Below are 13,917 nucleotides of genomic sequence, written 5' to 3'. Positions count from 1 at the left end.
TCCAATTATGAGTAGCTAGACCCATAAGCTAGGGTTGTGGCTCAACCCTAGTGTGAGTAATTGATGGGTCTTGTGTTTTGATGCTTGATTGTCTATGCGTGTTTGATATTTGGACTAATTTCATGTTCAATTGCTAAATTAGTGGTTGTAAACACTAGTTTGTGTTTAGTTGACTTTGGCTCTTCTTGAGAAAGAGAGCCTAAGTCTCTGAAATTGGTCCAACAAGGAATTGGGGCGTACTCAAGAGATTGATAGCCCCAATTAAAGGGTTAAATCTAGAGATAGTAATACCCGACTTGAACCTTGATTGCTTATGCAAATTTGCTTACCCAATTGGTCTTGAGAAAGTCAATTCGGGCAAAATCACTCGAACCACCGAGAGGTGTAGAGTGGGTAGAATCATGCATTAGTTATATCATACTCCCCAAATGTGTCAATCATGCCTTAGACTCAAGTATCCGTCAATTGACCACCTATGCAAAAGTCACTACCCTAGTGCCTTTTACCTATTTGAACAACTCGCAATAGTTTAACCTTAGCTTACTTTAGTTTAATTGAGCATTGTAGTTTATATAATTAAAAGTAAATCAAAACCCAAAAATGTTTAGAAGTGCAATTTGGAACACATACACAACTCCACTTTAGATAGACACCCGACTCCAACTTCTAGCTCCCTGTAGAAATCGATCCCGACCTTAATCGGGTAAAAGCTGCTTCGACCCTCTCTCGCTACTCAATAGTAGTGTAGGGTTGGCCACGATCAACTTTTTGGCGCTGTTGCCGGGGAGCTAACGGTTTTGGCTATGTATCTAAATAGTTTTGTGTATTGTTCTTCTTTCCTTCTTTGTTACTAATTTGTATGTGTCACAACTTCAGGTACCAAATGGCAGCAAACAATGCCAATGATCCTCTTGGAAATGTGATTGCAGGGGAGGAGGTAGATGACATCGAAGATGATGATGTGCCTCTTGTACCTTAAGGACAACGTAGAGGCCGCCAGGCCAATGCTAATGCAAATGACAATATTCTAGACCCTCATCCGCCACCTCCAAGAGTGTCTCCTAGAGTGCTTCCGAACCAAGGCTATGCAAGTGCTATTGTCCCACCCCGAATCCCGGCGGGCAATTTTCAAATAACCAATGTGATGCTGACATTGCTGGAGCAGCGTGGGTATTTCACGAGCGCTGCAAATCAAAATGCTTACAAATATCTCAAGGGGTTCGTGGATACCTGTAGGGGGAGCAAACAAACAAATGTGCCCGAGGATGCACTTCGGTTGATACTCTTCCCATTTTCACTTAGAGGGAAAGCACTTGATTGGCTTGAGCGACTTCCCAACCATTCCATCACTACTTAGAATGAGTTGGCGGATAAGTTCATTGCAAAATTTTTCTCGCCGGGGCATATGGATGCATTGAGAGATGAGATCTTGGCGTTCAAGCAAGAGGCCACGAAACCTTTGCATGAGATTTGGGAGCGTTATAGAACAATGGTGAAGGAATGCCCCAACAATGATATGACTGAGGCAATGATCCAACAAACCTTCTACCGGGGCATTAATACAACAAACCAATGCATAGTGAACCAACTTGCTGGGGGAAACTTTATGAAGCTGTCTTATGATGAGGCTTATGACATTCTTGACGAGATGGCTGACACTTCTTCTGCGTGGCAAAGTAAAGCCAATGTGCCCCAGGGTGACCCCACGGTCACTCATTTGCTCATTGAGTTACATGATCATGGGCAGGCTATAGCTGAGTTGACAACTATAATGAACCAACTAGCAAAGACACAGTTGCAACAAGTTCAAAATCCTCGCCAAGTGAATGCCATGGAGGGTGTTAACATGCTTATCAACAAAAGAAGACAAAGAGGTCAACAGAATCAAGGGAATTCAGAGCAATTTGACAATGATTGTAGTGGATCCCAGAATGATGGTTATGATGAACAAAATAAGGAGGTGCAATATGTGAATAATTATCAAGGCCAAAGGGGCAATTCTTCCAACTAACAACAATGAAGACCCCAAGGCAATTGGGGCAATCAACAACAACAAGGCAATGGTAATTAGGGGAACAAAAACCAAAACTCCAACTAGGGAAAGCAAAACAACAATCAAAATAAATCAGGGAAGTTGGAATGGTAACAACAACAATTAGGGTGGTAACAACAATCAAGGTGGATGGAACAATGGAAACCAAGGAAACCAGGGGCAAGGCTTTCAAAGGCCCCCAATGTACCAACAATCGAACAATCCACCCCCTTTTACATCTCAAGGTCCTAGTTCTTCTATCAATGATATGGTTAGAATTGAAATGATGTTCGAACAAATGATGAAGAAGAATGCGGATTCTGATGCGCAGTTGGCTTCCCACAATACCTCAATCAAAAATTTGGATGTTGAGTTAGGCCAAATCACTCAGTCCTTGAATACACGCCCTAAGTATGCTCTACCAAGTGATACGGTAGTGAACCCGAAGGGTGGGAATAATCATGTTATGGCGGTAACTACAAGGAGTGGACGAGGCGGTGATGTGAATGCCTCGAAACAAAAGCAAGTTCTGAGTGATGATGTTGAGTTGCAAGAAGATGAAGTTCCTTTGGTGGTTGAAAATGTGATTGATGAGAACGTGAATGAAGAAGTGAGTATTGATAGTCAAGATGCCAAGGTGGAAACTCAAAATGATATGAACCCGTCTAGGGAACACATAATAAACATGCCGGAGCTGGTGGTGCCTAAAGCCAAGGTACCTTTGCCAAGACCACCTTCGCCTTATCCTCAAAGGCTCGCGAAGCAGAAAAATGAGAATCAATTTAAAAAGTTCATTGACATAATGAAGAGCTTATCCATTAATGTGCCTTTGGTGGAGGCTCTTGAACAAATGCCGGGCTATGATAAATTTATGAAGGACTTGGTAACAAACAAGCGGTCTATGGATTGTGAAACTATAAAGATGACTCACCAAGTTAGTGCAATAGTGCATTCAATGGCCCCGAAGCTTGAAGATCCCGGTGCTTTCACCATTCCTTGCACCATTGGGAGTGCGGATTTTGCTAAAGCCCTATGTGATTTGGGGGCTAGTATCAATTTGATGACCTATTCCGTTTTCAAGACTTAGGGTATTGGGTAGCCGATGCCAACTTCCATGAGATTGCAAATGGCAGATAGAACGATGAAGAGACCATTGGGTATTATTGATGATGTGCTTGTCCGGGTGGACAAATTTATCTTGCCAGCTGACTTTGTGATCTTGGATTGTGAGGTGGATTATGAAGTTCCTATAATTTTGGGGAGACCTTTCCTTGCTACAGGGAAGGCCTTAGTTGATGTGGAAGCAGGGAAACTCACCTTTCGGGTGGGTGATGAAAAAGTGGTGTTTCATGTTTGCAAATCAATGAAGCAGCCCAACAGTACGGAGGTGTGCTCTTTTATGGACCTTGTCACAACAGTGATAGTTGATGACACCAGTGCAATGATCAATGTGGAGGACCATTTGGAGGTCGTATTGTTGAATCTTGATGTCAATGATGATGAGGGCCGAGTGGAGTGCATGAATGCTTTACATGGAATGGGCTCTTACTATTATGAGCTTAGGAAATTATCTTTGAACCTTGAAAATAGGAAGACTCCACCAACAAAACCTTCAATTGAGGAGCCTCCGGTGTTGGGGTTGAAACTGCTGCCTACACACCTCAGGTATGAGTTCTTAGGCTCAAATTCTACTTTACCAGTTATTCTTTCCTCTTGTCTTACTAACATGCAGGTGGATGTCATATTGGCGGTGCTTCAAAAGCAGAAAAAGGTAATTGGATGGACTTTAGCTGAAATTCGGGGGATAAGCCCCGCATTCTGTATGCATAAGATTATTCTAGAAGATAATGCAAAGCCCTCCTTAGAGCATCAAAGGAGGTTGAACGATTCAATGCAAGAAGTTGTGAAAAAGAAGGTGATCAAGCGGTTGGATGTCGGGGTTGTGTAGCCCATCTCTGATAGCTCTTGGACTTCACCGGTGCAATGTGTACCGAAGAAGGGTGGCATGACTGTGGTTACAAATTTACAAAATGAGTTGATTTCTACTAGAACCGTCACTGGTTGGAGGGTATGCATGGACTACCGCAAGTTTAATAAAGTGACCCGCAACGATCACTTTTCTTTGCCTTTCCTTGATCAGATATTAGATCGACTTGCTGGGCGTGCCTTCTACTATTTCTTGGATGGGTATTCTGGGTACAACCAAACCTTGATTGCTTAGGAAGATCAGGAGAAGACCATATTCACTTGTCCATATGTCACCTTTGCTTTCTCTAGGATTCCTTTTGGATTGTGTAATGCACCGGCTACATTTCAGCGGTGTATGATGGCCATTTTCACTGATATGGTGGAAAATATTTTGGAAGTGTTCATGGATAACATTAGTGTTGTGGGAGACTCATTTGATGAATGCTTGAAGAATCTTGATAGAGTTTTGGCCCGTTGTGAAGAAACTAATCTTGTTCTCAATTGGGAGAAATGCCATTTTATGGTAGAAGAGGGCATAGTTCTTGGGCATAAAATTTCAAAGCATGGTATTGAGGTAGACAAAGCAAAAATTGATGTGATTTCAAGGCTTCCTCCCCCTATATCTGTCAAGGGAGTTCGAAGTTTTCTTGGGCATGCAGGGTTCTACCGGAGATTTATCAAAGACTTTTCGAAGGTAGTGAATCCCTTGTGCAACTTGTTGGAAAAAGATGCTAAGTTCGTGTTTGATGAAAAATGTATGCAAACCTATGAACTTCTCAAGCATAAGTTGACCACCACTCCTATCATTACCGCACCTAATTGGAGCTTACCCTTTGACCTCATGCGTGATGTGAGCGATGTTGCGGTTGGGGCGGTCTTGGGTCAAAAAGTGAACAAAATATTTCATCTGGTATACTATGCGAGCAAGACAATGAATGATGCTCAAGTGAACTACACGCTGACCGAGAAAGAACTTTTGGCTATTGTGTTCACAATGGAAAATTTTTAGCCATATCTCATGGGTGCTAGTGTTATTATTCATACCGGCCATGCTGCACTGCGGTACTTGATGACGAAGAAGGATTCCAAAGCTAGACTGATGCGATGGATCTTGTTACTTCAAGAGTTTGATTTGGAGATTGTGGATCGGAAGGGTAGTGAGAACCAAATGGCGGACCACTTGTCCCGCTTGGAGGAGGAGGGGAGGCCTCGTGATGGCCTAGAGATCAATGATTCATTTCCCGACGAACAACTCCTTTCGGTGTCGATGAATGGTATTCCATGGTTTGCGGATGTTGCTAATTTCCTTGTGACGGGAATAATCCCGTATAAGCTCTCTTCTAACCAAAGGAAGAAGCTCAAGCGGGATAGTTTGGATTTCTATTGGGATGAGTCGTACTTGTTCAAGATTTGCGCGGATGGTGTGATCCGAAGGTGTGTTCCAGAGGAAGAGCAATTGAGTATCTTGGAGGCTTGTCATTCCTCTCCCTATGGTGGCCATCATGGCGGGGAGAGGATGACTTCTAAAGTTCTTAGTTGTGGGTTTTATTGGCCAACTTTGTACAAAGATGCAAGTGAACTTGTGAAGAGGTGTGACAAATGTCAAAGAGCGGGCAGAATTTCGAAGAAAGATGAGATGCCTCTCAATGCCATCCTCGAGGTTGATATTTTTGATGTATGTGGCATTGATTTTATGGGACCATTCGTTAACTCGTGTGGGAACGCATACATTCTTGTGGCGGTGGACTATGTTTCAAAGTGGGTTGAAGCTGTCGCTTTGCCCAACAATGAGGCCCAGAGTATTGTTGCATTTCTCAAGAAAAGCATTTTTACAAGGTTTGGTACTCCTCATGCAATCATAAGTGATAGAGGGTCTCATTTTTGCAATAGAGCTTTTGACACTTTGCTTGCGAATTATGGTGTCAATCACAAGGTTTCTACTCCCTATCATCCTCAAGCAAGTGGTCAAGTTGAAGTTTCCAACAGGGAAATCAAAAGCATATTGTCAAAGACGGTCAATGCAAATAGGACCGATTAGTCAAAGAAGTTGGATGATGCTCTATGGGCTTATAGGTCTGCTTACAAGACTCCGATTGGTATGTCTCCATATCGGTTGGTGTTTGGGAAAGCTTGCCATCTACCGGTTGAATTAGAGCACAAGTCCATGCGGGCTTTGAGGATGGTAAATCTTGAATGGGATGTTGCAGCCAATCTTAGTGTGGAGCAACTTAATGAACTCGATGAATTCTGATTTCATGCCTACTCCAGTTCTTTCTTGTACAAGGACAAGATGAAGTACCTTCATGATAAATATGCTCGTAGCAAGGAGTTCAAAGTTGGTGATTTGGTTCTTTTGTTCAACTCTCGGTTACGTCTGTTTCCGGGAAAGCTTAAGTCAAAATGAAGTGGACCTTTTGAAGTGGTGTGTGTGACCCTGTTTGGTGCACTTGATTTAAAGAAAAAAAATGGGGAAGTTTTCAGAGTGAATGGGCATAGGGCCAAGCACTACTTGGGAAAAATTGATGACAGCCACGTGGTGGCACTTCTTCATCTCAAATGATGTGATGGTAACCTGCGTCGTGCATCGATGTTAAATCAGGTGCTTCTTGGGAGGCAACCCATGTGTTTTTCTTTGATTTTCATTGCAGTATAGGATTTATTTTTGGAATAACTGTTGTGAGATGCTACAGGATTGTGTTGATGCAGTGCAGGACAAAGTGGAAAAAATGTCAAGTCTCTGAAGTTTTCAATGCAGACCGTACTACATTGTGTGCGGCCATAAAGAACTCAGTGCGGGGGGCACAAAATCAGTGCAGACCGCACTGATGATGGATGAAATTAACAGCTCTCTAAAGTTTACCACCGCGGCCGCATTGCATTTGTGTAGTCCGCGGTGGTCCACTGCAGCCGCGGTGCATTTTGTGCGGACCGCAAAGGCTGCCTTGTCTGAACCTCATGACTTTGAGCAGTGCGGACCGCATTGCCATTTAGTGCGGTCTGCATTGGGTTGGTAAGCTGGGCCCCCGGTCCTTTTCTATAAATAGGGCCTGAGGCCCTCCTTTTACACTTTTCGATCCTTTTGCTCTCAGAACCCCTAAAAACACTGTTCACCGTCCCTATTGCTCGTAACTAACTGCTATGAATCATTAATCATCAGTAACTCTCACATATGGTAACTTAACTTCTTTTTAATTGTTTTAATTTTTTTTGTTTTCTTTTAATTTTTGTTTTTCTTATTTTTTCTGTTATTCCCGTATTTATTTCAATTTGGTAGTTTAGAGTAGTTAATTCCTTGTTAAATTTAGAATTAGGTAGTTAAAAATACTGGGCAACCACTTAGGGGCCTTTCTTTGGTGTAAAATTGGACTTAAAATGAAAATACATTGAACCCTAAGTTAGTGCTGCTTCTGGGTACTCGGTGCGGACCGCGGTGGAAATTGTGTGGTCTGCAGTGTTCTTATGTGGTCCGCAATGGAATTTTGTGTGGACCGTATTGTTACAAGTCCTGGAATCTGATCAATGAGGACCGCAACCGCATTGCATTTTGTGCGGTCCGCGGTGCCTCAATGCGGACCGCATTGGCATTTTGTACGGTCTGCGGAGCAATTATTCAGAGAGTGGGTAGTCTGAACCCCACCTCTGTGCGGACCGCATTGGCATTTTGTGCGGTCCGCATTGACCTCTGTGCGACCGTACTACATTTTATACGGTCTGCACTGTGCAACCTCTGCTGCTGTCTGCAACCTTTTCTTTTCTGCAACTGTGAACTTAATTGCTTCTACTGATATTAACAAGTCTAATGGCTGTTGTTTGCAGACAATGGTGAAACAAAGAGGCAAGGGTTCTAAACAAGCTGGTTTAGGTGAATCCTCCCGGGGAGGGAAACAAAAAATGATAAGACTGACTCCTCAAGCCCGACAAAACATTAAAAACATGAGGAAGATCATTAAAGCTGCTGATAGAGCCATTGACCAGTCTGGGAGTGAATACAAGCCCTCCCAGGATATATCTTCAGATTCAATCCCAGAGTACATCCCTGACTGGACGAAGAGAAACAGACTAAGAGACACTTATCCACCTTCCCCCGCTGCCCAAGCGTCAGTAAATGTATCTTCTGGGTCGTCTGAGGGCTCAGTTGAAGGCAGTGGGGATGAATACTCCACCTCTCCCACAACTTCATTATCCAGAGAGGGTGCAGTAGGAGAAGAAGAGGTAGTAACAGAAGGGGATGAGCCCCAGGTTGGCGGGGTAGAACGAACTAGAAACCCGGAGGTGTGGCAAGAACGCTTTGTGAGCGAGGTAGCATACCATAAATTCAGAGAATGGTGGCTTGGGGGGAAATTAATTCCGGAGAGAAGTTTTGGAGGTAGAGACCTTTTGCCTCACAACCCCAATGCGAGAAGGCAGTTTAGAGAGAGAGTGGGCTGGGAGTATTTCTTAAACAATTGTGAGGATGCAAACGAGCACCTGGTCAAGGAATTCTACACCAATGTTGCACACATCAAGAAGGGCACCAAAGTGACCAAGGTACGCAATTTGAAAGTGTTGTTCGATGGGAAAACCATAAATGACTACTTGGGCTTTGATGAGGAGGATGAGTCATTGTATTTGGCGAAGATGGAATTAGGTGAGGAGGTCCGTCCTTGGTTGGCATAGTATATGGAAATCCCAGGTACCACCCCCGATTGGTTGAATGCGGGAGTGAAAATTTTGAGAAGAAGTTTGAATTTTGAGGCCAAGGCGTGGGAAACATTCGTGTGCAACAGATTAGATCCCACTACTCATGAAAACTCACTCCCTCTTCACCGGGCAGTATTGGTAGCATCAATCATGGAGGGGTACCCGATTAACGTCGGGAAGGTGATGTCTCAGGTGATTACACATGTAGGCAGTGAAGGTGACAGAAACTACCCTTTCCCCAGCTTCTTAACCATGTACTTCACGGACCTAAAGGTAGAAAAGCGGCCATTTGATATAAAAGTTAAAGAAAAGGCCCCGTTCGCATGGTACAACATGCAGGGTGATGACAACCCTAAAAGCAAGAACTACAAGGGAACAACCACTGCTGCAACTGGCCAGTCTGAAGAGCCAGTAGTGGTAGTAGCTCCTACTCAGCCTTCGTCTACCTCAGCGGACATGCCCCCTAGTCCATCCACTTTAGCAGCTCCAGAGATACCCTCTACCCTAGCCCACCCAATGACTGCACACCGCCTGCGCTAGGCTCTTCTCAGCATCAACAACTGGATGCAGACAGCTTCTTCTAAGTTGTCTGTCCTCACTACTACAGTAGCAGCTCAGTCGACACCTCCACCTCCACATGTCCCACAGTCTATGAGCTCAGTCCACCTCTCATGGAAAAGCTCTCAAGGAGCTTGCTAGGGAGGCCAAGAAGATGAGAAAGACGCGGGCTTCTAAGGAGTCCGTCAAGGAGTTGAGGGGTAAGGTTGACAGGTTGAAGGCAGATCATCTGCCTTTGGATTTATTGTTATAGGACCCTGTGCCAGCAGCTCACCCCCAACCAGAGTAGTCCCAAAGGCCTCCCAAGAGGAAGAGGATGATTCCCCAAGCAGATGATGCAGTCATCCAGTTGGCAAACCTACCGGAGACCTCCTCTAGTCATCCATAGGATGCAGCCTAGGAGCCTATCCAGGTCCAGGCCCAGGTCCCAGCAGTAAAGCAACAGGCTATAGGGAACCAATCTGAGGTTCCCGAGCATATTGAAGACCATGGGACCACTTAGGATCCCATGCAGACAGATGGGCCATAGGGAGTCTCTATATCCTTTTCCCTTTTATTTTTGGTGCTTATTTGGTTTAGTTGGCATTGAGGACAATGCCAACTTTCATTTGAGGGGGTAGGCCCTACATTGATTTGTTGGATAATTGTATATATTTGACAGTTTTTATGCTTTCTTTGTTTTTCATCTTTGGTATGTATATAATTTTAGCACTTCTTTTCTTTTTTTGTACTTTTTACTTTAAGTTTGTATATAAAGTTTATGTTACATTGTATATATTCATCCCCTCTACTGTATATTCGATTAAATCCCCTCGTGTAAATATTCATTTTACTTTCCGCATTTTTCTTTTCCGTAGCTTCTTATTTATGCTCGTAGCTTCTTGTTTTGAATGTTTGCAATAAGCCTTTGATTTTCTTAATACCACGGTTCTTTCCAAAGGTAGAGTTTGTATGAACCGGGTGGCTCTTCCCAATGATGGATGGTGTGACAACCTTCTTAAGGGTTTGAGTCCATTTTTTTTCTTTTTACTTTTTAGTAGTTAGTGGTAAGGGTGGCTCAAGCAAAGCTTCACTTGGGCCTAGAACATTTTCCTTTGATCTCATGGTCAAAAACAAATTGTTGTGTTTAGGATGGTGAAAGTCGTGACCTTGAGACTCTTGTGTTGACCGGTAATCATCAAGTGATTTTTCGGGACCATTGTGTGCTCAAACCTTATCTAAGGTCGTTGTGGGCCCCCGACTCTGTGTCTTTAGCGATCCCATAGCTTGTGTGGTGAGGAATTGCATTGCAAGTCCAAGTCCCGAGCCATTGGTCTAGAACTTGCCCTGAATGTTTGTTGAGGCGAAATCGTTAGTGAATTTTGACTTGAGACATGATTATAGGATCTCCTTGATCCAAATGATAGCTTGAACACTTCCATAGGCTACCAATGATAAAATCCCTAGTCAACCTATTTGAGCCTTAGAACTTTTTCCATCAAGAACCATGATACAAGCCTTTACCCGTTCTAAAAAATACCCTCTCTTGGCACCCGATCTTTCCTTAGCACATGGAAAAAGTATAAGTTTGGGGGGAGAGACGAGGATGGCAACAAAGTGGTAAAAGGTAAAAAATGAAGAAAAGAAAAGGCAATGAAAAGACAAAAAGAATGCTCAATGTAGAATTGAATAAAAAGGGATTCAAGAAAAGTAAAAAATGAAAGGTGTGGAAAGTTGAGAAAGGAAAAAAGATCTGAAATGTATAAGAAAGAGTGACAGTATGTCTCTCTAACCCCTTAGAAAGAAGTGAAAAGACTCAAAAAGTCAAGTGAATTTGTGCCAAAATGAAACAAAAGAAGTGCTTAAGGAAAGATGGAACCTACTTAGACCAAACATTGTCTACCCGGAACCAAAAGCCTTCACAATGTCTACACAAAAGCCCTATATGATCTCTAGTTGAATGAAACTTACATTAGTGGTGACTCACATGAGGGACAAGCATATGGTACTTAGAGCCGGACTTGTGACTTTTCTTTGAGAGAGATGAGTGAATTTTCATTAACCTCATTTTGAGTGCCACTATTCTAAAGGTGAGTTTTGCTTAGGGAAAGCTATGGATGTGTGAGTTTGGGTTCCACAATGACCAAAGTAATAGAAATAGTTCTTTTATGTGTTGAGTCAACTCTTGATACTCTTGTGTCGCACTTAATCTATGGTGTTTAAAAAGAGTAAATATTGTTAATGATTCATTTGAATTGAGGGCAATTGTTAGTCCTAATTGATGCTAGATGAGGTCACTTTAGGACATCTGTATTTTCTTGGATTTCCCTTAATGGATGGGTCTTATTTTGTTTGCTTGAGGACAAACAAAAGCTTAAGTTTGGGGGAGTTGATAACTAGGGTACATTTAATACTCCTTCTTGCTTAAGTTTGGATTAGAAATATGTACAAAATTATCCCAAAGGCTCACAAGTTGTGCTTGATTGCAGGTTTGATCAACAAGGTGACAAGATGTCAAAGATCAGCTCAAAAAGGAGTGAAACTTGCACAAGTACCAAGACAAGACAAAGCTTAGACAAAACAAGGCCAGTTCGGCCGCACACCATTCTGTGCGGTCCGCACAAGTGATGTTCAGAGAGTGCATTTCCAGGACAACATGCATTGCGGCCGCATGGGGTTTTGTGCGGTCCGCATTGAGTTCATAGCGGCTGCACTCGATTTAGTGCAGTCCACAAAGCCAGAGTTCAGAGAAGTGCCAGTTCCAAGTTTAAATCCAATGCGGTCCGTGCTCCATTTCATGCGGACCGCACTAGAAGCCACTACGGCTGTACTCGATTCTGTGCGGTCCGCATTGCCCGAGTTCAGAGAGCTGGATTTTTAAGTCAAGAGCCTTAGTTTGGCCGCACGTGATTTTGTGTGGTCTACACTAGCCCCGTAGGGGTATTTTTGTCCATATTTTTCAGCTTAGTATAAACAGCTTCTTTTCCTATTTTTAGGTTATCAGATAGTTTTGTACACTGGCAGCACTCGTGACTTCGAATATTTTAGCTATTTTGAGTAATTTTAGCTTCATTTCAACATTAAATCTTCAAGTTTAATTTAACAATTAATTAATATGAGTTTTTCTTCATCTATGTTTTTGTTTTCTTCTCTAATTATGAGTAGCTAGACCCATAAGCTAGGGTTGTGGCTCAACCCTAGTGTGGGTAATTGATGGGTCTTGTGTTTTGATGCTTGATTGTCTATGGGTGTTTGATATTTGGACTAATTTCATGTTTAATTGCTGAATTAGTGATTGCAAACACTAGTTTGTGTTTAGTTGACTTTGGCTCTTCTTGAGAAAGAGACCCTAAGTCTCTGAAATCGGTCCAACAATGAATTGGGGCATACTCAAGAGATTGATAGCCCCAATTAAAGGGTTAAATCTAGAGATAGTAATACCCGACTTGAACCTTGATTGCTTGTGCAAATTTGCATACCCAGTTGGTTTTGAGAAAGTCAATTCGGGCAAAATCACTCGAACCACCGAGAGGTGTAGAGTGGGTAGAATCGTACAACGGTTATATCATACTCCCCAAATGTGTCAATCATTTCTTAGACTCAAGTATCCGTCAATTGACCACCTAGGCGAAAGTCACTACCCTAGTGCCTTTTACCCATTTGAACAACTCGCGATAGTTTAACCTTAGCTTACTTTAGTTTAATTGAGCATTGTAGTTTATATAATTAGAAGTAAATCAAAACCCAAAAATGTTTAGAAGTGGAATTTGTAACACATACACAACTCCACTTTAGATAAACACCCGACTCCAACTTCTAGCTCCCTGTGGAAATCGATCCCGACCTTAATCGAGTAAAAGCTGCTTCGAACCTCTCTCGCTACTCAATAATAGTGCAGGGTTGGCCACGATCAGCTTTCACTGCAGACCTCGTTCTTTTAGCCGAAGAAGAAGGTTCTGTAGACTTGGAAACAAATGAAGACTTCTTTGAAGAAGTCTTGGTTTTCTTTGGCTTAGGGGCTTGAACCTCCACATCCACAGTCATATGTTCATCTTGATGGACCAGGTCCATCACATCCACATCAACAGCCTCAACAGGCTCTGCAACCTTAGCTTTCCCTTTATCCATTCTTTTCTACTTGCTTTCTGCCATCGCCTTTTGTAACTCATCCTCACTTTGCTTCAACTTACTCATTGTGGCCCTTTCCTTTGGTACAAGAATCTCAGTAGTTGTTGGAGAAGTAGCCTTCCTTTTCTTGGTAGTTTTTGCAGTGCTGGGGGACCCGAAAATCATGTTACCAGAAAATCTCTAGAAAATTTCCAAGAATTTAAAAGCTAGATCCCATTATCCAGAAGGGTCCTGAAAACTCCTAGTTAAATGACAGTTTTAAAGCTAAGTTATACTCCTTAAAGGTACGACTTTCGCTAAATCTTGTTATCTTTGAAGGTCTTAAAACTACGTCCCATTATCCAGGAGGGTCCTGAAAATTTCCAATTGAGTCTCGTCCTAAGAATGAAAACCAACTTATATTTCCTCAAAGTAGATCCTATGTTAGATCTTGTTACTCATAAATGTTTTGAATTTTAACTAAGCCCCATTGCCAGGAGAGTCTTGAGAATTTACGATCGAACCTGTCCGGTGCTTGCTTTCCTTACGGAGGGTTTCTCCGAAACAAACGAAATTTCTGTCCCTGTCTCAAT

Source organism: Nicotiana sylvestris, chromosome 11 (genome assembly GCF_000393655.2).
Source record: "Nicotiana sylvestris chromosome 11, ASM39365v2, whole genome shotgun sequence".
Classification (NCBI taxonomy): Eukaryota; Viridiplantae; Streptophyta; class Magnoliopsida; order Solanales; family Solanaceae; genus Nicotiana; species Nicotiana sylvestris.
This window is presented reverse-complemented; position numbering follows the sequence as displayed.